This window comes from Balaenoptera borealis (assembly GCF_965194805.1).
Source record: "Balaenoptera borealis genome assembly, chromosome: X".
Taxonomy (NCBI): domain Eukaryota; kingdom Metazoa; phylum Chordata; class Mammalia; order Artiodactyla; family Balaenopteridae; genus Balaenoptera; species Balaenoptera borealis.
In genome coordinates, this window is record NC_138881.1 from 126,301,380 (window position 1) to 126,324,656 (window position 23,277).

A 23,277-nucleotide genomic window follows, 5' to 3' on the forward strand; every position below is an offset into this window, starting at 1 on the left:
TTTGTGTGAGTTCTTATGGTTTGTGTCATTGGAGATAAGTTTATCTAATGTATTAAATTTGTGGACATAGAGTTGTCATAATATTCCTTCATTTCCTTATATTGGTCATCTATGTCATCTAATTTTTTTATTAGCCTTGTTAGACGATTACCAATTTTGTTGATCTTTTCAGATAACTAGTTTTGGTTTCACTGATTTTCTATATTGTTTTCCTGTTTCTAATTTCATTGATGTTTGCAGAAATTCTTATTTCTTTTCTTCTGCTTGCCTTTGGCTTAATTTGCTCTTCTTTCTCTAGACTCCTAAGGTGTAATCTTAGGTTTTGATTTTAGATCTTTTTTTTCCCTCTAATACATTAAGTGCTATTAATTTATCCCTAAGCACTATTTTTGCTATATTCCACAGTTTTTTATTATTTGCATTTTTTGGTAAGAATTCAAAATATCAAAACATTTATATTGGGGCTTCTTCACTGACCCAGAGGTATTTGGATGTGTATTGTTTAATTTATGAATTAAATTCTCTTTCTTCTCCTTCCTCTGATATTCCAGTTACTTAAATAGTACACCTTCTGAAATTGTCCCACCATTCTTGGATATTCTGTTTTGTTTTGTTTTTTCCCTTTTTTTTCATTTTTTTATTTCAGTTTAGGGGATTTCTATTGACATATTTTTAAGCTTACTGATTCTTTCCTCAGCTATGTCCAGTCTGTTGAGCTCACCAAAAGCATTCTTAGTTTATGTTATCAGTGGTTTTTTTCTAGCATTTCCTTTCAAATCTTTCTTAGACTTCCCATATCACAGCTTACATCTGCTTACTATCTGTCTTGCATATTGTCTCCTTTTTCAATTACAGCCCTTGACATGTAAGTCAATTATTTTAAATTCCCTGTCTGATAATTTCCACATCTTTGTCATATCTGAGTCTGTTTCTGATGCTTGCTTTGTCTCTTCAGACTGTATTTTTTCTTGCCTTTTAGCGTGCCATGTAATCTTTTTTTGAAATGCCAGACACATTATATTGGACAGTAGGAACTGAAGTAAATTGGCCTTTATAGTGTGAGGTTTTATGTCAGTTTGGCTAGTATTGCACCTGTAGATGCCAGAGGCTTAAAATTCATCTACATCCTTTTTTTCCCTCTTCTGTTGTTTTTGGGTTTCCCTAGGAACTACATCTTAAATAGATTCTTGTCTTGCAGTTCTTTCAGCTATAATCTACTGTTGTCATTATAATGGAGACATTGATATAGAGGGGACAGGAGAAAGAAGACTTCTATAATATTATGATTGAATCTCAGTCTTTTAGTATATCTATTTTTCTGGGCTGTGTCCTTCAGAAATTTTTCTTACTGCCCCTCCCAGCTTAGGTGAGACAAGAATGCTAGAGGTAGCTGGAGTAAGTTAATTGCTCTTCTGCCTACATGAGATAAGACTTTGGTAAACTCTTTTTTACTAGAGAGTCCATCTTTGTTATGGAGAATGTACTATGTGTATTTAAAAAATTGTAGCTTTCCCCCTCCCAATGCCAAAGAAATGAGGTGATTTTTCTTGGCTACTCACTATGAAAATCTGATGGGATTCTTGGAGGTAAAAGCTATAAAAAGTATAGCTTTTTATAAAGCTTTTTATAAAGCACTTTTTAAAAAGTGCTCCCATAAGACTACAGATTCTGGAGTTTCTTCGTCTCATGCTAGTTTATATTCAGCCTCCAGAAAACTGTCAATGTTTCCATTGTTGAAAGATAAACTGAGGCATATTTAAAATTGTAACACTTTATTTGATCAAAAATAAATTTGAACTGGGCAGCACCAAACTGGAAGTGGTTAGGAGCACTTCATTGACAGGAGCTCAGGAAAAGCCTTTTATAGAGAAAAGGTAGAAGCAAAGTAAGGAAATTGTTGATTGGCTATAGCTTAAGGCCTAGTTGGCTATTTGTGATTGGTTGCTTTTAGATTTCAATTTTGTAAACTTGAGGCATTTATAGGTTTAGATTTTGGTTTGGTTACATAGGCTGCCATGGTGTTGGAGCCACCTCAGTCTAAAGGCCTCCTTGTTTAATTAATGTAATGCCATTTAAGTGTTCCTACAAATTTATAGCTCCATGACTTCTATTACTGGTAAGCTGCTCTCAGCTGTGTTTGTCTTTATTCACCTTTCTTTCCCAATTTTGGAGTGGCAGTTTTACGTGTAACCTCAATTATCTGATGAGTCTAAGAAAAATGATTGATTTTCAGTTTATTCAGCATTTTCCTTACTGTAATGATGGGAGTGAAAACTTCTAAGTACTTTACATGTGACAGCTGAAAATGAAAGTGTACTACATTTTTAATGAAAATTTTAAACTTTATTTTGACAAATTAAAAAAATTACATAGTTAGAAAATAATGATACAGATACCCATGTACCCACTACCAGATTTTTATTTTGAACAGACCATTATAACCACATCTTAAGGCTTAATTTGAAGGACTGAGACCTCAGGCCAGTCAGTCTATTGGAATCTTTTTGAGTCTGCACAAGGGTGATCCAGTGTTATCCAAGAGAAAAGGTTTGGCTTCAATAGGTCACTAGGTTATTTCTATTTTTTGCTGTTGTAAGCCCTGACACTGCCAGTAACCTTGAATGCATGTTATTTTGCATATATGAGAATACATCTTTAGAATGATTTCATAGTAGTAGAATGTTTCTAGGTCAAAGACTATGTGCATTTTCTATTCTTCAGTCAACCTTGGTAATATATTAGTGATTTATTTCCTAAAATATTGTCCATTTAATATGAATTGTCAAGTCTTCTGGCTAAAAGTTGTTTATTGTACTATTTTAAGATTTAAATTCTCTAATATATTTTTATATGTCACCTTTTCTTCTTTTTCATGTCCATTCGAATTTTATTTCTCAAGACTTCCCAGAGATGTGTTAAATTATTTTTAATAACTACCTTAATGTTTGAGTTTATTAAGTTTTTCTTGTTTGTGTATTTTCTGTTTTATTAGTATCTGATATTATTTTGATTATTTCTTTCATCTTATATTTCTTTGGTTAATATTGATGTTCTTTTTCTAGCTTATTGAATTGAATATGGAATTTATTTAATTTCAGTGTTTCTTGTTTACTGAATAATTTCTAATGAATGCATTTAAGAGTATAAATTTTCTCTGAATATTGTTTTTTAAAAATCCCATTTAAAATGGTGTTAAAAAAATAACTAGGGGTAAACCTAACCAAGGATGTGAAAGAGCTATACACTGAGAACAATAAAGCATTGATAAAAGAAATTGAAAATGATACAAAGAAATGGAAAGTTATCCCATGCTCTTGGATTGGAAGAATTAATATTGTTAAAATGGCCATACAACTCAAAGCAATGTACAGATTTAATGCAATCTCTATCATATTATCCATGACATTTTTCACAGAGCTAGAACAAATAATCATAAAATTTATATGGAAACACAAAAGACCCAGAATTGCCAAAGCAATTCTGAGGAAAAAGAACAAAGTGGGAGGCTTAACCCTCCCAGACTTTAGAGAATACTACAAAGCTACAGTAATCAAAATAGCATGGTATTGGTGCAAAAACAGACAAATAGATCAATGAAACAGAATAGAGAGCCCAGAAATAAACCCACACACCTACGGTCAATTAATCTTCTACAAAGGAGGCAGGATTATACAATGGAGAAAACACAGTCTCTTCAGCAAGTGGTTTTGGGAAAGCTGGACAGCCCCATGTAAATCAATGAAGTTAGAACACATCCTCACACCGTACACAAAAGTAAACTCAAAATGGCTTAAAGTCTTAAATATAAGATATGACACCATAAAACTCCTAGAAGAAAACATAGGCAAAACATTCTCAGACATAAATTGAAGTAATGCTTTTTTACATCAATCTCCCAAGGCAAAAAATAAATAAATAAATAAATAAATAAATAAATGGGACCTCAAAAAAAAAAAAGGAAGAAAATAGAGCTCTAGTAAAAAGCAAAAAAAAAAAAAAAAGGGACCTAATCAAACTTAAAAGCTTTTGCACATCAAAGGAAACCATGAAGAAAATGAAAATACAGCCTACTGACTGGGAGAAATTATTTGTATATGATGCAACTGACAAGGGCTTAATTTCCAAAATATACAGACAGCTCATACAACCAATATCAAAACAAAACAAAACAAACAACCCAATCAAAAAATGGGCAGAAGACTTAAATAGACATTTCTCCAAAGAAGACATACAGATGACCAACAGGCAATGAAAAGATGCTCCATATCGCTAATTATTAGAGAAATGCAAATGAGGTATCACCTCACATCAGTCAGAATGGCCATCATCAAAAAGTCTACAAATAATAAATGCTGGAGAGGGTGTGGAGAAAAGGGAACTCTCCTACATTGTTGGTGGGAATATAAATTGGTACAACCACTATGGAGAACAGTATGGAGGTTCCTTAGAAAACTAAAAATAGAGCTACCATATGATACTGCAATCCCACTCCAGGGCATATATCCAGAGAAAACTCTTAATTCAAAAAGATACATGCACCCCAATGTTCATAGCAGCACTATTTACAATAGCTGAGACATGGAAACACCCTAAATGTCCATCAACAGATAATTGGATAAAGAAGATATGGTATATATCTACAATGGAATATTACTCAGTCATAAAAAAATGAAATAATGCCATTTGCAGCAACATGGTTGGACACAGAGATTATCATACTAAGTGAAGTAAGTCAGACAGAGAAAGACAAATATCACATGATATCACTTATATGTGGAATCTAAAAAAATAATACAAATCATCTCATTTACAAAACAGAAACAGACTCACAGACATAGAAAAGAAACTTACGGTTACCAAAGGGGAAAGGGAAGGGGGAGGGATAAATTAGGAGTATAGGATTAACAGACACAAACCACTTTATATAAAATAGATAAACCACAAGGATTTACTGTAAAGCACAGGGAACTATATTTAATATCTTGCAATAATCTATAATGGAAAAGAATCTGAATCTGTATACCTGAAACTAACACAATATTGTAAATCAACTATACTTAAGTATTAAGTATTTAAGTAGGTAAATAAATGAATGAATGAATAATGAATATAACAAAATAGAAACAGACTCACAGATACAGAGATCAAACTAGAGGTTATCAGTGGGGTGCATGGTGGGGGGAGGGGCAAAATAGGGGAAGGAGATTAAGAGGTACAAAGTACTAGGTATAAAATAAATGATACAAGGATGTAATGTACAGCACAGGCAATATTTTATAATAACTTCAAATGGAGTATAATCTAAAAAAATATTGAATCACTATGTTGTACACTGGAAAGTAATATAATTTATAAACTGAGTTCAATTTTAAAAACTGTCAATTTTTTTAAATTTTGGGAATGTCTATTTCACCTTTTTTGACTAATACCTCTGCTGAATACAGCATTCTTGGTTGATAATTTGTTCTTTGAGCATTTACAGTATATTGTCTCCCTGTCTTCTGTCCTCCATTGTTTCTGATATAAAATAAACTATTATTCTTATTGATGTTCTCTTGTGAGTGAGAAGTCATTTTACTATTGTTGCCTTCAAGATTTTCTTTTTCTTTGGCTTTCAGCATTTTTATGATGATGTATCTGTTTGTGAACCTCATTGTCTTTATCCTACTTGAGTTCTTTGGGCTTCTTGAGTGTCTAGATTAATTTTTGTCATCGAATTTGGATGTTTTTTGCCATTGTTTACTTAAATATTTCTCTTCTCCTTTCTCTCTCTTCTCTACCTCTGCTATTTCCCATCATGTGTATTATGGTGTGTTTATTGGTATCCCACATTTCTCTGAGACTATATTCAGTTTTCTTTATTCTTTTTGTTCTGTTTTCAGATTGCATAAACTTTATTCCTGTTTCACTAAATTTGCTGATACTTTCTTCTACCATTTATTATTTACTGTTGAGTCCCTCTAGTCAATTCTGAGTTTTTAAATGTTTCAAATCAGGAATTTTCATTTAGTTCTCTTTAAAAATAATTTCTCTTTGTTAATATTCTCTATTTGATGAGATATTGTCTTCATATCTCTATTTACTCCTTTAAACATGGTTTATTTTAGTTCTGTGAACATATTCATAAGGACTACTTTGAAGTCTTTTTTAAATCTGACATGTGGCTGCTCTTGCAGGCAGTTTCTGTTGCCTGCTCTTTCCCCACGTATGGGTTAAGCATTCATGTTTCTTAGCATGTCTCATGATATTTTGTTGGAAACAACATTTTGGGTAATTCACTGTAGCAACTCTTGGAATTGCTGCCCATTCTGAGGCTTGTTTTGTTATTTGTTTACTTAGTTATTTGATGACTAGCTATATTATCTTAGTGAAGTGTATTTCCCCCACAGAGTGCAACCTCTGGTGTCACTCTTCAGAAGGCAAACTTCAGGCATATGCACAGTCATCCTAGAATGACAGTGGTTTTAGCATACCTGTCTTTGTCTCTTTACCTGACCACACCATCTTTAAACTCCAGTGATTACTGACCAGTTCTTGATTGTTTTCAACTAAACTATGCTCTGGAACATAAATTGTTCCACAGACTGATCCCATTAAATTTGGACTCCTTTACAGATACAGTTTTTGAGTTCAATTTTTGAGACTTGTTCTGATCCAGTAGGGCCTTAGCTATCTCTTTCTCTGGTTCTTTCTGGCAAACTATCTAGCCTGTGGTTTAGCTTATGTCTCTAATAGATGTACCAGTATCCACTTAACTGCTTGTCGTAACAACCTCCATTGTTTTTAAGAGTGCTTTTAGGCTTGGACTTCCCCATACTCTGTATCAAATGAAGTCAGTTCCTTTAGGTAGTCTTCAGAGATCTCTGTTCCTATGGATTGCATCTTCCTGGTCAAAATCTCTGAGCCCATTGCTCTGGAGCTGGAAGCAGGGAGAGTGGAACTTTTTTTTTCTAAATAATACCCCTGCTTTAGTAGTGGGTTGCTTGGCATGGAGGGGAAGTGGTCAGTTGCCTCAGGTCTTTTTGGCTTGCCTCTCTTGGCATGGTAACTCTGCCAGGGTGAGGAACATAAGGGTTCCAGTATTCTCAGTGCACTGTTCCTAAGGGAAAGACTCTGTCCCACAACTGGGAGCTGGGTGAAAGAAGGGATTCTCCACTTCTCAGCTTTACTCTCCTGAAACTTAGCCTCTGAAACAGGTACCTTGGGATGGGCTGAGAAATGCTGATTCCCATCCTTCCCAGGAAGATACCCAAAGCCCTTGACTGGGAACTGGAAGGAAAGGGAACTCTCTGTTTTTGGCTGCATGCACGTGGAGTGGAGTTTCCTTAACACTGTGCTGGGAGGGTGGAGGAAGGAAGTGGGTCATGGTTCAAATACCATAGACTCTCACTGTTCTTACCAAGTGTCAGTAAACTTTTTTGAATAAGTGTTTCTTAATTTGCATATTCCCTTAGGACTATTTCCAGATATTTTATACGGTTGTTTAAAAAATAATGGCTATGAATTTCACTGGGAGTGGATCCATGGAGCTCTTCATGTTGCCAATACAAGAAATGGAACACGCATGATGTAGTTTTTGTTAGTTGGTTTTAATTTTTATGTTTATCTTGGTTTCCTCGTAATTTCTTTCTCCATTTTCTTGTCCTCTCATTTTTGCTAGATGGGTAGCATTTTATTTCTCCTCTCTACCATCATCTACTCTTTTGTAAGCTCTAATATTTTCTTTCCATTCTGCAAGTTGTTGCCTTCAAATTTCTAGCAAATATATTTAAACTTACAACCTCCTGTCAACAAAGAATAGTAATCAAAATTTAGTTTCTCTCCCAAACAAGACTTTCAGTGAGCTTTTATTTTCTGCCCCTACCACAGTATCCAGGTTTTATTGATATCACCTGAATTTTTATTTCAAATCATTATTTTCAATAGTACATCACTGCTATTTTATAAGCCATTACATTAAAAATTGTGTTAATTTTGTAGCCTTATTATCAATAGCTATATATTGTAAACTGCAAGTTTTATTTTTTATTCACCACTGTTTCCTATATTTTACCTTATTTTTGCTTGGATTCTGTTTTCCTTTTGCCCAGGTATGTCTCAGAATAATTATTTCAGCTATATGGCATGTTTTGTTAGTTTTCTGAGTCTGTGTGTGGCTCAGAAGGCCTTTATTTTGCCATCATACTTAATTGATAATTTTCCTGGCTAGGGAATTCTAGTTTAAAATCCTTTTCCTTCAGCATTGTATATACATTATTCCACTGTTTCTAACATCCTGCATTGCAGATGAGAGGTCTGATACAAGTCAGATTCACCTTTTTTTGTAGGTAACCTCTTTCTCTGTAGAAAATTTCAGTGTTTCCCTTTATCTACAGAATTCGAAACATGATCTGGGATGTGTCTAGGTTTCTTGTGATAAGTCATTAGTGTTGTTTTTCAAATGTTTCTGTTTCTTCTTCTGGGCACATTGTACCTCCCACACCCCTTGAAGTTACGTGTGGCTTTGTGACATGGATTGGGTTGGCCAAAAAGTTCGTTCGGGTTTTTCCAGAACATCTTACAGAAAAACCCGAACGAACTTCTGGGCCAGCCCAATCTTAGCTAATAAGATTAGAGAAGACATGACATATCCCTTCCATGAAAGTTTTAATAGCAGTACACAATTTGCAACATTTTCCTTCCTCTGCAGTAGTGATTGTGAAAACCCACATTTATCTAAAGCCTCTGTAAGTCTAGACTCTGAGTAACTACAGTGAGCAAAGCCCTCCTGCTGCTCAACATTGAACAGACAGTATGAAAAAGAAATATTTTAATGTTTCAAGCCACTGATATTTTTTGGTTGTTTATTATAACAGCATAATCTAGCCTATCCAGACTGAAACAGGAGGGTATTACCATAACAAAAAACCAATAAAATTAATAATAATAATAGCATTGGCTGAGGTACCAGATGAGGGATACCAAATAAACTGTTATCAGGGGTTGGAAGAATGGTGATCCATGTTTTGTAATGGTGAAATATTTACTGAAACTTTTGCCTGTATTAATTTGTAAGGCAGATAATTTACCTAATGAATGTTTAGCTCTAGGAGAAGAGATTGGAATAGAGAATGTTGGCACTGTGTGTTAGTCACTGTTGACCACATTTGACAAGTTATTAAAAGAAAGTGCCAAGGTCACAAAAGAATTGGCTGGTTTGCAAGCAGTGACAAAAGGTAAGAGTCCACAAATGTGAGGACTTGTAAAATTGGAAGAGACAATTGCAAGTTAGCCTCAATGAGTAAAAGATAAAACAAAGAAGTTTTTTTGTTGGCAATAGCTTCTTAAAACAGCCTTAGAGCAGGATTAAATCAAGGGCATGCTTATTTGACCAGTGTAAAGATCTCTGAATGGACTGCATTGTCTCAAAGGAAAGACAAATTAGGGCTGTTACCACAAGTAAATATTTTGTATTGGAAAGAATGGTTGAGGGAAAATAAACTTAGGGTCCAGCTCTCCCATAAAAGCCTGATAGGCTCAAGGTACTCATAGTTAAGTTGTGAGAAACATGAGTCTGAGAAAGCAAATAAATATAGTAAATATGCAAAGTGTGTTTAGTAATGAATTGTGGGTATGGTTATTGATATTTGGATCTGAGCCAAACTAAATAGGTAAGAAGCCTGGACAAAATTACTGTGACTGTTTGAAACTTAAAATGACCCTTGGGCTCCATATTTACTATAAAGAGGAAGCAGGTTGTGAGTTTTTCAGCCCACAAGGAGTAAATATTTTCTGATGCTCAATCCAGATGTGGTTAAGGAGGGTGACAGAAAAGAAAGACACCCTCTGAGGGCAGAGACAAGGTCCATAGGGAAAAACTGACCAGGGATCCCCCTTCCCAGGGAGCAGAATCAGGGCTTACCAAGGAATATTCTCCCTCCTTAGGCAGGGAACTCTTTCTGAGTATGTTTAGTAGAATTTAAGAGTTGCTGTTAGCCAGTGACTATGTTGTGATTCCTAATCTTCTCTCCAGAAGGGATTGTTATTGTGGTTGTTTTTGCCTGAATATTGGATATGAAGGGGCAGATAACTTTTCTTTTTAGTTCATAGTCTTCCAGAACAGTTAAAGAAACTTCCAAACACTATTCAGAGATCCTAGATTTTGAGAGTATAAAAGTGATTGAATGAGACTTCTCGATTCCTCCCATGGGGAGTGGTAAATGTGTTCTGCATGAAGAAAAAAGAGTAGACAAAATATTTGGTGACAAGAAAGAAAGACCTTTCTTGAGGTAGTGACTAGTGGTATCTACTGAGTGTTTCTGTTCTCTTCTCAAGCACATGGTAGGATCGCTCTTCCCCACCCCTTGAAGTTAGATGAGGCCACTGTGATTTGCTTTACCCGAAAAATGTGAACCAAAGTTATATGTTTTACTCAAAGACAAGTTTAAATTGTCCATGTGCAATTTCCCACATTCTTTTACCCTGCTGTGTGCTCATGGAAGTAGGTATTGTGATGAAGTCAGCCAGGGTTCCCGATTATAATAAACAGGATCCCTGTGTTGACCTGCGGTGGACACAGCTGAGAAGGAAATAAACCTTTGTTGAGTTAAGCTCCGTGGTTTAAGGTAGTTTACTCCCACAGCATAATAGAGCCTAGTCTGGCTAATGCACTTTGGTCTTTTGTCTTCTCTTTAATACTCTTCACCTTTTCAGCTGTCCTTTGCCCTTTGGGTGGCTATTCTACCCATTCTGACTCTTTGGGTAAGCATGATTCTCCTTAATGGCAGTTAGGAACATGTTAAGCAATCAAGGCAGCAAGGTGCCACAGTTGTTTTTTTATCTAAGGCAATCCACAAAAGCTATGAGGAAAATGATATATCCCATCTTCTATGTCTGGGATTTCCTCATGTGTAGCAAAGCAACTGGTAGAAAACATGACATAATATGGATGCACAAACATCTGATCTACTTATACTTACTGTAACCATGTTAATGAGAGGTAAAAAAAAAAAAAAGGTCCAGAGTTTGCAGGCTGTTTTTAATATTCCTATTTATTAATATTATCCTGAATGCACATGAGATTTCTGAAACAGAATAGATTGATCATTATTTACTTTCAAGATAATAACAATTTTGTAGTTCTCCTGTGCCCTGATTTCATCTGCCCTAATGACAAGATGAGAGTTAGATGTCACCCTACACAAACAATTTATATTGCAGACAAGGAATGCAGAAGAAATGATTCTGGGCATTTATATAGAAGGCGGGGGTGGGGGGGGTGGGGGGGGCGGGGGGCTGTCCCTGTTGAAAGGAGAGAAAAAAATCTTTGCTCCTTGGGAAGGATCTGGTAGCTTTACTCTAACCTTTTGGAATGTAAATAAATCTTTCTAGGGGAAAGGTCAGACCATTGTCTCCAGCTTTACAATCTAGGAATGAAATGTAACACATACTTTGAGTGATAAATCTGTCTGGAGTTCTCTTACTACACAATTGTAAATTACCTTCCAAGGCTTGCCCTTTTATCCCAGGTCCCAGGTTTCAGTAAGATTTTCTCAGCAAGCCCTAACTGTGCAGAAACATGAGCTATTTTCTCTACAGGCCCAGACGGGCCCAGTAAATCCTTTTTATTTAGCCCAAGAATATATCCATGTGATCTAACCTCTCTCCACTGCACAATTCCCTCCAAACCTCTTGCCTTGGCCTTCCTTTAAGTGGAAGCTAGATAGATAATGTGTTTTTCTCCCCTAATTACTGGTTATTTTACTTATATATGGCTCTTCTCAGTGCTATATAATTTACATAAAGGAGCCTAAAATTGGAACACCTGGTAGTCATACTTGTATAGTTAAATTTTGCTTGGACACTCAAGTTGAACTCCAATTATGTTCTTGGCTTGTCTTGGTCACTGGAATAAGGACACATTATAGCCTGCTTAGTAACTTATCTGTTTCTCTCTTGATCTACCAATATAACACATTCTATAGCATTTTTAAAATAAATTTATTTATTTATTTATTTATTTTTGGCTGCATTGGGTCTTCATTGGTGCATGTGGGCTTTCTCTAGTTGTGGCGAGCGGGAGCTATTCTTCGTTGCGGTGCACGGGCTTCTCATTGCAGTGGCTTCTCTTGTTGCAGAGCATGGGCTCCAGGCACGCAGGCTCAGTAGTTGTGGCACACGGGCTCAGTAGTTGTGGCTCACAGGCACTAGAGCACAGGCTCAGTAGTTGTGACGCACCGGCTTAGTTGTTCCGTGGCGTGTGGGATCTTCCCGGACCAGTGCTCGAACCCGTGTCCCCTGCATTGGCAGGCGGATTCTTAACCACTGCACCACCAGGGAAGTCCCAACACATTCTAATTTTGTTAACTAAACCTTTCCCATTTCCCTCCTCAAATAGATATATTTCCCTCAGATCAGCACTAATTAGGTGAACACTTTCAATCTTAAGACTCAAGTTATTCACTAATACAGGGACATTTTAGTTCACTATTATTTGGTTCACTATTATTTCATTCTCTTTGTTACTTATTTCTGGTACTCCTATTGTCTAGACATTTACTCTTTTAGATCTGTCCTCTAAGTCTCCTAACTTCTCTCTCATAATTTTCCTATCCTTTTCTTTGGCACCATATCTGGGGAGAATGCCACCAATTAATCTTCCAGTTCACTAATTTGCAACACATGTATTATCTTTCTGCTGTTTAATCATTTGACTGAGAGATTTTACAATAATGATTGTTCAAAATAAGTAGTTTATCTGATTAATTCCTTTGCAGAGCTGACTGCTCTTAGTTAGTGGATTTCTACCCTCTTATATTTTATAGCATAATAATGACATCTATTTTTAAGTTTTCTATGTTTTCTTTATTAACTGTTTCTTCAGGTTTTTTTTTTTTTTTTTGTATGTGTACTTGGTGTCTTTCATTCATGTGGTTGGTTTTCCTTAAGTATTTGGTGATCCTTGTTTGTCTGTTCATATAAATGAGGATCTAACTCTGTTGTTCTCAATCTTGTTTGCTTATTACAATTGCCTTAGGAGCTTTTAAAAGCCCTGATACCATAACATAGACCAAATAAATAAGACTATCTAGAGGTGGTACCCCAGCATTGAATTTTTCTCTTTTTATTTACTTCTTTTTAGGGGTTTAATTTACCCACAGTATAGTACAAAAATTGTAAGTGTACTGCTCAATAGATCTTTATCTGAGTCTTATACACATATATATACAACACATTGTGACTCAGATAAAGACATAGACCAGGACTTCCCTGGTGGTCCAGTGGGTAAGACTCCGTGCTCCCAGTGCAGGGGGCCTGAGTTCGATACCTGGTTGGGGAGCTAGATCCCGCATGCATGCCACAACTAAGAAGTCCGCATGCCACAACTAAGAAGTCTGCATGCTGCAACTAAGAAGTCCTCATGCCACAACTAAAGATCCCACGTGCTGCAACTAAGACCTGGCACAGCCTAAATAAATAAATAAATAAATATTTTTTTAAAAAAAGACATAGACCAAAGGTTGGCAAACTTTTTCTGTAAAGGGCCAAATGTTTTTGGTTTTATGGTCCAGCCACTCTCTGTCACAACTACTGAACTCTTGTAGTACAAAAGCAGTGACGGACAATATATAAAGGAATGAGCATTTCTGACCCCTGATATAGGCCATTTCTAGCACTCCAGAAAGACTCCTTCTTACCCCTCCCACTTAATACTCTTCCAAAGGTAACCACTGTTCAGTGTCAGTATTTAAAGCTATCCAAGTGATTACAATATACAGCCAAGGTAGAGAATCACTGATTGATCAATACTAATAGATGTGTGTATTACCACAGAATAAGTAAAATTTCCTGTTCCCTATGCACTGACTCAAGATTCTGATTACAGAATCCTGACTATGTTGGGGTTGCGGACAAGCATTTCAGGAGCTCTATATCCCTTGTCCACCTTGAAGATACCTGTGGAACTCTCCCAGAACAGACTCATACTTTGAAGAAAATAACACAATCAGTTGCTTTAAGAAATTATCACTGAAGCTGCTCCCCTACTCTTAACTACTTTGAAGATTCCCTCTATGGCTTTTTTCCACTCTCACCTATAGTTGCCTCTAATCATTAGGTCTTCCTGAGTTCAGAGGTCTCTTTCACACCTACACAGAGCTTTAGTTTACTCAGTTCTGTTAAGACCCACCATTAATTTTATCCCATTTGAATTCTAGCTTCCAAAATTTGCTCCATGTTGTAGACTATTGATGGCATTCTTCAAGGCCTTCTAATGCCAGTATGGGATTATTCTTATATTTACACTTCTCTCACACCTTCAATGGGATTTTGGGAGGGAGGAGAGGTAAACATAAGTTATCAGTAAGATATCTTGAAAGTGAAGTTCCCTAAACATTTAGTTTAATAGGTGGCTGATGAACATGTAACGCTCGAGATATTTTGACCATCCTTTCCTCCATACAGATATACTTTCAATGACTACAGTGTTCTTCAAGAAGTCTAAGGGGGAATGTTTTCATCACCCTATAACTCTGGATGACCAAAAGGCAGGAGAGGAAGCCAAGGGGTGGAGGGACGTGAATGAGTCAGAGTCTGATGAATGTATTTAATATTCTGTCTCTCTTTCACCCTCTTCCTTTAGGTGGCAGCAGAGATAAGGTTGTTATGTATCATTTACTATACATTTGGATTCAAATAAAAGAAAAAATCAAATCAAGCTAGTTCAAACCAAAAGGAAGTTGATTGCATCATATAATGCAGAGGTAGGGTGGGCTTTAGGGCAGGATGATCCAGTGGCTTATTAATATCATCAGGGACTCAAGTTCTTTCCACTCTGCTGTCCATAGACTCCATCCTATTGCTATCCCTCTTGGGTTATGGGACAGAAATGACATTACTTGCTTTTTCTCTTGCTTTCAGAAGGAGGGAGAGCATCACTGGTGGAAATTTTGTCAAAAGAATGAACTAAAACTCTCCCAGAATCCCTTAGCCAATTTTTCATTTCTCATTCCCATTTCTGAACTAGTTAAGGGCAAAGGGGGATGGATTATCTTGAACCAATCAAATGTGTCTCAGGTGCTAAAAGGGTCAGGTTAACCCAATGCATAGTATGATCAATGTGGAAGGAACAGACTCATAAACAAAATCTAGGGTTCTGTTAGAAAGGAGGAAGGGAAAAATGCATGCTGGGTATTATTGATTGAATGGACATTTCCAGGCAGTGGCAGTTGGAAAGCTATGAGAAAAGGGAAATGTAATTTAATGTTTCATTGGCTGAAAGAAGGCAGGTTGTTTGTGCATATTGTTTCACCACTCTGTGCCTCTGTTTCCTCATTGGAAAGATGAGGATAAAATAATATCTACCTTATAGAGTTGTCTGAAAGTTCATTCATTCACCAAATATTTTTCAGCATTTACTAGGCATTGGGCAATATTCTAGCAGTAACTACTATGGTGAACAATGCAGATTAAATCCCTGCCCTGAGAAAGCTTGCTGTTTAGTTAGTGTGTGGGTATGTGAGTGTGTGCAGTGGGGGAAGAAGATAAACATGGAAAAGAACTTTAAAATATTGTTTCCTTCCTCTTGAGCAGCCCCCTCCTCCCACTCTGTTTTAGGAGCCAGCCCACATTCAGGACACAGTGAAGCTTTTATGATCTGCTCTCTGCCAAGCAGAAAGGGGCCTGACCCTCAGGAGAAGGCAGGGGATTGACCAGCTGTGCTAATGCCTGGGTGGTCTCATCTGCAGAATTGGGATGAGGGGCTGGTAAGCCCATGGTGACTGCTCACTAAGCCAAAGTCTCTCATTCAGACTTTACCAATAATGGAGCTGTTAATTTCCTTCTCCTCCTGCCTGACTCAGGCATCTAGCTCTCCAGTCCAGAACTCCATAAGGGAAGAGATCTAGGTACTATAGATCAGGCCGCTAGAATCCCAACACTGAGCCTAGAACTGTGATCATTATCATGACCATTTTTTACCTGGCACCCAGGGATAGCACTCCCACCTGGGCATTTCCTGTAAGGAACTAGGCAGCTGCCCTGGCCTGGCCCATTTAAGGCTTGGCTTGAGACTTGCTCAGTCTCTGCTATTCCAGCTGTGGCCAGGGACCAGCATCAGCAGCATCTGTTGGGAAATTGTTGGAAATGTAACATCTCAGGCCTGCCCCAGACCCTCTGAGTCAAAATCTGCATTTTACTAACATCCCTGGGGGATTTGCAAGCACATTACAGTATAAGGTGCACTGACTTCAGACATTTGCTTTCAGTCTGTGTGTAGGCAAAGGCAGTTTGAGTGGGAAGTGAGGTTTTCACGATGATGACTAAGTTTTTGCTCTGCCCAATCCTCATGTCCACCTTTAATATTGTATTTATTATCTTTTCATTCTGCAGTTACCATAGCAGAAAAATTACATAGCCTAATATTATCATTTCCACCCAGTAATGGAATTATTTTTGTTTTGTTTTCAATCCACAGCAATAACATTTACTCTTGAAAGTTCTGTTGCAATTATTTATGTCTATAATCCTTACACAAAGTGACATCAGAATAATAGGAAGTCAATAAACAGAAGGCTTTCCTACTATGAAATGTGATCTTTATGTTCCAAATATGGAGTGCCCAGGTATGCTGCAGCAAAGATTTAGGGTGTGTCAAAGGCCTGCTCAGAGCAGGAGGCCCCACAATGCTGTGTAAAGAGATCTATGGAGAGACAGCTCCATCCTCATAGTCTTCTCTAAGGTGTCTCCAAAGAGCAAACACTCCAAAGCCCTGAGCTCTAGCCAGGACAAATGGTGTGTGCAGGTAGGGAGCAGGAGTGTCCAGGTGGTACAGTAGTTGTCACCATCTTTTTCCAGAGTCCAGCCTCCATGGACTTAGGCTCATCAATGTTCCCATGGCAGGCTTTGAGAAAGATCTCTTGGAGTAGGATTCAGAGCAGTAGTGACCAGTTCCAAGGCTAATGTGGGATGAATCCCTGGGGACTCCACCTACTTCCTTTACAATGACTTTGGGAATTTAGGAAAGCCTCTCTCTTCACCCTATTGAGCCTAAACATGGGTCTGCAACAAAAATCACCTTGATTGGGTACCACATTTTTCTAGGACTCAGAGAATCCCTTAGATTATTAGTTCATTCATTCATTCATTCATGATATTACTCTGTGTTGGGCCAGGGCTGGGAACAGAAAATGTATCAATAATAATGGCTTGAATTATTTGGTTATATTTTCCTCACATCAACATTGATGTCTTTAATCTTCACTGAAGATTATGTCTCCAGGCTCACAGTCTTCCTCTCTACTCCAAGATCTGCTATCCTTTTGGGTAACTACAATATCCCTGTGGAAGATCCATCCAACACCCTTGTCCTCCTCATCAAAAATGGCTTCCTCCTTCACTAGACTTTAGCTGTCCACTCCATTGATTATACTTAAAATTAATCCACTGTGATGTCTTAAATTCAAACATTCAATTCTCTAACCATAATTGCTATAGTTATAGCTCACTTACTCATCTATTCCTAAAATATTTGGTTTTCAAACTCTTTAAGAACAATTCCTAAAAAAAAAAAAAAAAAAAAGAACAATTCCTTCTACTTCCTGCTCTCTTTTCAACATTTCCAACTCCTTTTCCCTATTATTCTCACATCCTATCTACACAAGCCATTCTTCCATTGTCCTCATCCATCTAGCCTGATCAACACTGACTGCTAGAGAAAAATCTCACCAGTAGGTAGATTGGCTTCAATGAAAATTTATGGTTTCCAAAAAGTTCATCTGATAGGATCCCCTGTACTTTCCTCCACCCCATCTAAAACTTACCTGCAACTTCATTAAAGGTGATATTTCTACAATTACCAAGGATTTCTTTGTTGCTAAATTCAATTATAATCTCTATGTGGTGGATCCCAAATACACATCTCTGGTTCAGGTCTTTCTTCTAATCTCAGATCTATAATATCCAACTTCTTCATGAACATCTCTAATCGGATTTCCTCAAACTAAATTCATCAGATCCCTCACTCTCAACACCAAGCCATAACGATAATTAACAAATGGCATGGCCATCAATTTAGACATCCAAGCTACAAACCTGACTATGGAGCTATACCCCTTCCTCTTCCACACTCCCATATTTAATCACAGACCAAATCCTATCAATTCTATTTCTTAAAATTTTATTCTATTTGTCTTTGGCTGGGGTGTTAGAGAAGCTGGACTTCCCCTTTACATTACCTTTGTCCAGAACATGATATATTGCTTAAATTGTTTTAATGACCTTCTAAATAGTCTCCCTGCTACCAATCTTATTCCTCACCATTCACGTATACCAGCAAAAGTCAAAAAGATTTTACTAAATCTCACCTGACCATGCTATTCTATTATTTAACATCATTCAATGGGTCCCCATTGATCTTCAGATAAAGTTCAAATTCCTCATGCTGGCCTATACAACTCTGCACAACTGACTTCTACTTATCTCTATACCTACATCTTCATCATATGCCTCTACACTCTGTTCTCTGCCCTCTCCACCCACCAGTACTCTCCTTTTGAGCTACACTTAACTATTAACGGTTCCTCAACAGCTACTTGCTCTCTCGAACCTCTGGGACATTGCACATGTTGTTTCCTATATGTAGAATATTCTTTCCCCCTGTTGATCTCACAGAGTCAGGGAGGAGGGGCACAAGAGACAATCAACCACAATTTGAGAAATGCAGCTGAAGTTTTATCTTGAGCTTCCATCATTGTGAAAAGAAGAAAAGAGATAAATCTAGACAGCCTTGAAAGGGGAAAGGGAAGAAAGGATCATCCTATCCTCCTTTATCTTTTTCTTTGCTGCTGCCAGCCCCCAAGCCTCCTCCTCCATTTTGATTTCCTCCATTTCCTCGGATGATTGACAACTAAATGAAATCCGCTTGAAAGATGGCTTCAGGGGGCAGCCTGGGAGGGAGCACTAAATTCCTGACATACCAATGCCTGGGGGCATCATTACAAGATGAAGATGTTTCCACATAGCTCCCGGAGGAGACTGCACCACTCTTCTTTCTTGATTTCACATTACATCCTTTACCCCTGGTTCTGAATACGCTCTTCCTAACTTGAAACCCTGGGGAAAAGGTGAAACTTCTGCTAGCGGTGAAGTGTGAGATCCACAGTGGCTGATGAGAAAAGAATCATTAATATAGTAGGCTTGCTCTGATTTGCTCGTTTACACACCCTAAAAGAAACAATTTAAATATTCATTCTGCGTAAAAATTGTGTTTATATCAGAGGAAGGCTATACTATTAAAAATGTTCAGATCTGAATAACTGTAACAAATTGAGCAGATGTCATTAAATGAAACAGTTATTGGCTTCAATTTAATGTTTTCCTGGGAACTAGGGTGATGAGGCTGTGGATGAAGAGGTGGGAATGAACCAGAACCAGTTCCAGTTCTCTCTTCCCTGGGAATCCCTTTCTCTGATGTGGAAAGATGTGCTTCACTTTTCTGCTTGATACAATTTGCCAAACTCAGGGTTCTTCCTATACCAAGATTTCAGGGAGTCCTTGCTGAGACACTGCTGTGCAGGCCTGTCTCTACTTGGTCTCTGGGTCTCCTGTAAAGTGGGAATCTGAGGCCCTAAGTAAGTCCCTTAGAAGTGAGCATCCTTTCCAGAAGCCAGAGTTCAGGGGCTGCCCCAAAGGCTCACAGACAGGACCTTAAATGCAGATGTCCATGCTCCTGCATCCCTTAGTTGCTGGGATTTCTCTCCCTGGCTGCTTGCTGAAGACATCTTTCAAGGGAGTTTCATTTATTAATAGTTGTCAATCAATCCCTCAAGGAGGTGGGTGGGGAGAATGAAAAGGTCAATAATGGAGGAGGAGGTTTGGCAGGCTGGCAGCAACAGAGAAAAAGGTAAAAAGGATGACTCTTTCCTCCTTCCCTTTTTCCCCTCCTTGACTCCCTTTCAGGGATATCTATCTCTTACACTGTGGCTTGTAGTCTCTGTCTCTCTGCTCCACTCCTCCCAGAGGCAGAGAAACAGTGACTGTTCTATGCTTTGCACTTGCATGCACCTGGGAAGTAAAGACATAAACAGTCCCTCCCCTCAAAGAGTTCACAATCCTGTGGGAGACAGCCAGGTAACCAACACTGACAACACACTATTATCAGTGCTATAGCAGTCATTGCATGGTGGGCAGGAGAGCTAGGACAGGGCTACAGCATCCACGGGGATCAGGCACATCCTCAGATATTCAGATCATCAGTACCTATACTTTCTTCCAGTGTGGCATTGCCTTCCTGGCATCACTGCCCTCTAGCTCCATTGCCACCTCTATGGCTTTTACGTATATTCCAAATGCTTTTGGCCCCTTGTTCTTTTGCCCTGACACCTGTCAGAACTCCAACTTGTACAGCTTCTCCCTACCCACACATGTCCTTCACTAAGCACTTGGAGAGAAGCCCAGGCAATCCAATCCTTTCCTATTCTGACTTAAAGGTGTTCTTTGCTCACCTATGGGGACATCAACGTAGCTGACAAAATCAGTGAACTAGGACAGGACTTTTCTAAAGATGCAAAGCTAAAGATTGAACACTTGTGCTACAGTTACCCCATTCTTGATCCATGTTACTAGAAACCTCCCTCTATGCTGGTACTGTTCAGCCTTGTCTATTTTGTTGTCTGTTGTATTCCTAGCACCTAGTATAGTACTTTGTGTGTAATAAATATTTGCAGAATGGATTTCTTGCTAGCCCAAGCCAGATTTTTCCAACAGAATTTGAACAGGAGCCTGTACTCTGGGAGTTTAAAATATTTGCCCAAATTAATAAATCCATACTCACATTCAACTGGTGAGCCTTGATTATTTCCCAGTGTCTAGAACCCTGGAAGGAAATAAATGTGGGGGGAGATGTATTGGTTCCCTATGGCTACTATAATAAATTATCATTAACTTAGGGACTTAACACACATATATCATCTTACAGTTCTGGAGGTCAGTAGTTCAAAATGAGTCTTACCAGGCTGTGTTCCTTCTGGAGGCTCTAGGGGAGAATCTGTTTCTTTGTCTTTTTCAACTCCTATAGTCTTCCTGTATTCCTTGGCTCCTGACCCCCTTCCTCCATCTTCAAAGCCAGCAATGTTGAGCTAAGTCCTTCTCAGGCTGCCATATCTCTGGTTTTCTCTTTGGCCTCCCTTTTCCACTTATAAGAGCCCTTGTGATTACATTGGGCTCACCCAGATAATCCAGGATCATCTTCCTATTTGAAGGTCAGCAAACTAGAAACCTTAATTCCCTTTTACCATGTAAGATAATACGTCTACAGGTTCTGGTTGAAGAGGGTGTAGACATCTGTGGGGGCCCATTATTCTGCCTGCCACAGGAGGGATTCTGGAGCCCCAAACTCTCATGTTCCTGAATGACAGCCATACTTGTCTCTTTTCCTCTGTGCCCAGTGCCACACCCCACCCCCAATCCTTGGGCCTCATTCTTTCCCTCCCTCTCTCCCTTCTCCTCCTCCTTTCTTTGTCCATTGTTTCCTTCTCCTCCACCTAAAAGTATATTTAAGATTCTCCCACATAAAAAAATAACTAACTTATCACAACCTTTATCAATTCTACATCCCCTCCAGCTACAATTGTATCTTTCTCCTTTTCTTGTAACCAAAAGGTCTTGAAGGAGACCTTCACATTTATTATCTTTCTTCCCTCCTCCCTTACTCATCAATCCATTGCAATTTGGCCACTGCTCCTATCACCCCACAGAAAGTGCTTTTACAAACTTCAACAAAGACTTCTTTGTCCATAAATCCAAAGGAAATTTTTCAGTCCTGTCCTTTCTGAAATCAGCAACAGCAAATGACAGCCCTGAACATTCCCACACCTCCATCCTTCTGGAAACACTCTTTTCCCTCCCTCTGCTTCTGTCCATAGCACCACTTCTTCCTGGCCTCTCTTGTACTTGTCTAGCTGCCCACTCTCAGTCCCCTTTGCTGGCTGCTGGTCTTAGGGGCTCCTTCCCCTTATGTGTTACTGCTCCTCTTTGGGCTCTGTCTGGACCACATTCCCTTCTTACTCTGTATGCCCTCCCATGGCTGGGGGTGTGGGGCAGGGGTGGGGGACTGCAGGAGATCCTAAGGCTTCAGTTACTGACACAGGAAGGGGGCAGGGCACAACCTTTAAAAGAATGATATAGTCATTGAGGACACGACATAAACTGGTTAGAACCAACTAGGTCCAAGACGGCAGATGAGTTGACTTCCACTAGACCTTCAGCATCAGTATACACTCACTGTTGTACATTAGCATGCTAAATGACACACCCACAGGTGCCATGACAGTTCCAAGGTGGACCATAAAGGTCAAAAAGTGGGCAGTGACCCAATTCCTGGAAACCTGCCCCCTTCCCGAAAACAGTTGGAATAATCCTCCCACTCAGCCTATGAAATTACCCACCCCTATAAAAACTGACAACCCTGTATCCTGGGGCTTCTCGCCTTCAGAGATGGCCCACTCTGTCTGTGGAGTATGTATCTCCCTGAATAAACCTTCTTTCACTGTACTATGGCTCACTCTTGAATTCTTTCCTGCATGAAGCCAAGAATCAACACTCAGCACTGTCCCAAGGGCTTGCCTGAGACCCGGGATGTGACCATCCTCTGCGACCCCACTTTCTTTCCTGTAGCATCTTGTCTGGTGCCCAATGCAGGACCTCAAAGGGCATAATCTCGATCTGCCTACTGGGCTATGGCTCCCCTCTGGAGGGCGGCTGGAACTTGTCCTGAGCCATGTACATTCAAGTAGTCCCTTAGGTCATGGCTGACACCGCCTGCAGGATCTGGCAGAGACCAGTTCTCTGGCTGTGAAGGAGCCTACAGAGGCCAAGCCTTTTCTCCCCTCAGTCTTTCTCACTCTCCTATCGGTCTATCTCTTTGGATTCGAGAAGATCCACCTAGACAGCCACCAGACATCCAAATTAAGACTGCGCAGCAAGTAATTGACAACTTAGTTGGGTGAGTTTCCCCTCTGTGGCTCCTCCAGCCCAATTCCCCCGCCACTCGTTCTTTGTCCCAGTCTGGTTCCAGGACACCGGAACTGCGAGAGGCCCCAAACTGGGGGACTCTGTGAGTCCTCCTCTAGATTTGCTACCCGGCCCTCCCCGAGTGCTCTTGGGGCTTACGGCCTCACTGCACCCCCGAGTGGATGTTGTGGGCGAGCACTTCCCCCCTAGGAAGCATTGCATCTGTGCACCTTCCTAGTCCCACTCAGCCTTCTTACCTTTTTTCGGACTTTATCAAGTCCTGAGCGAAGG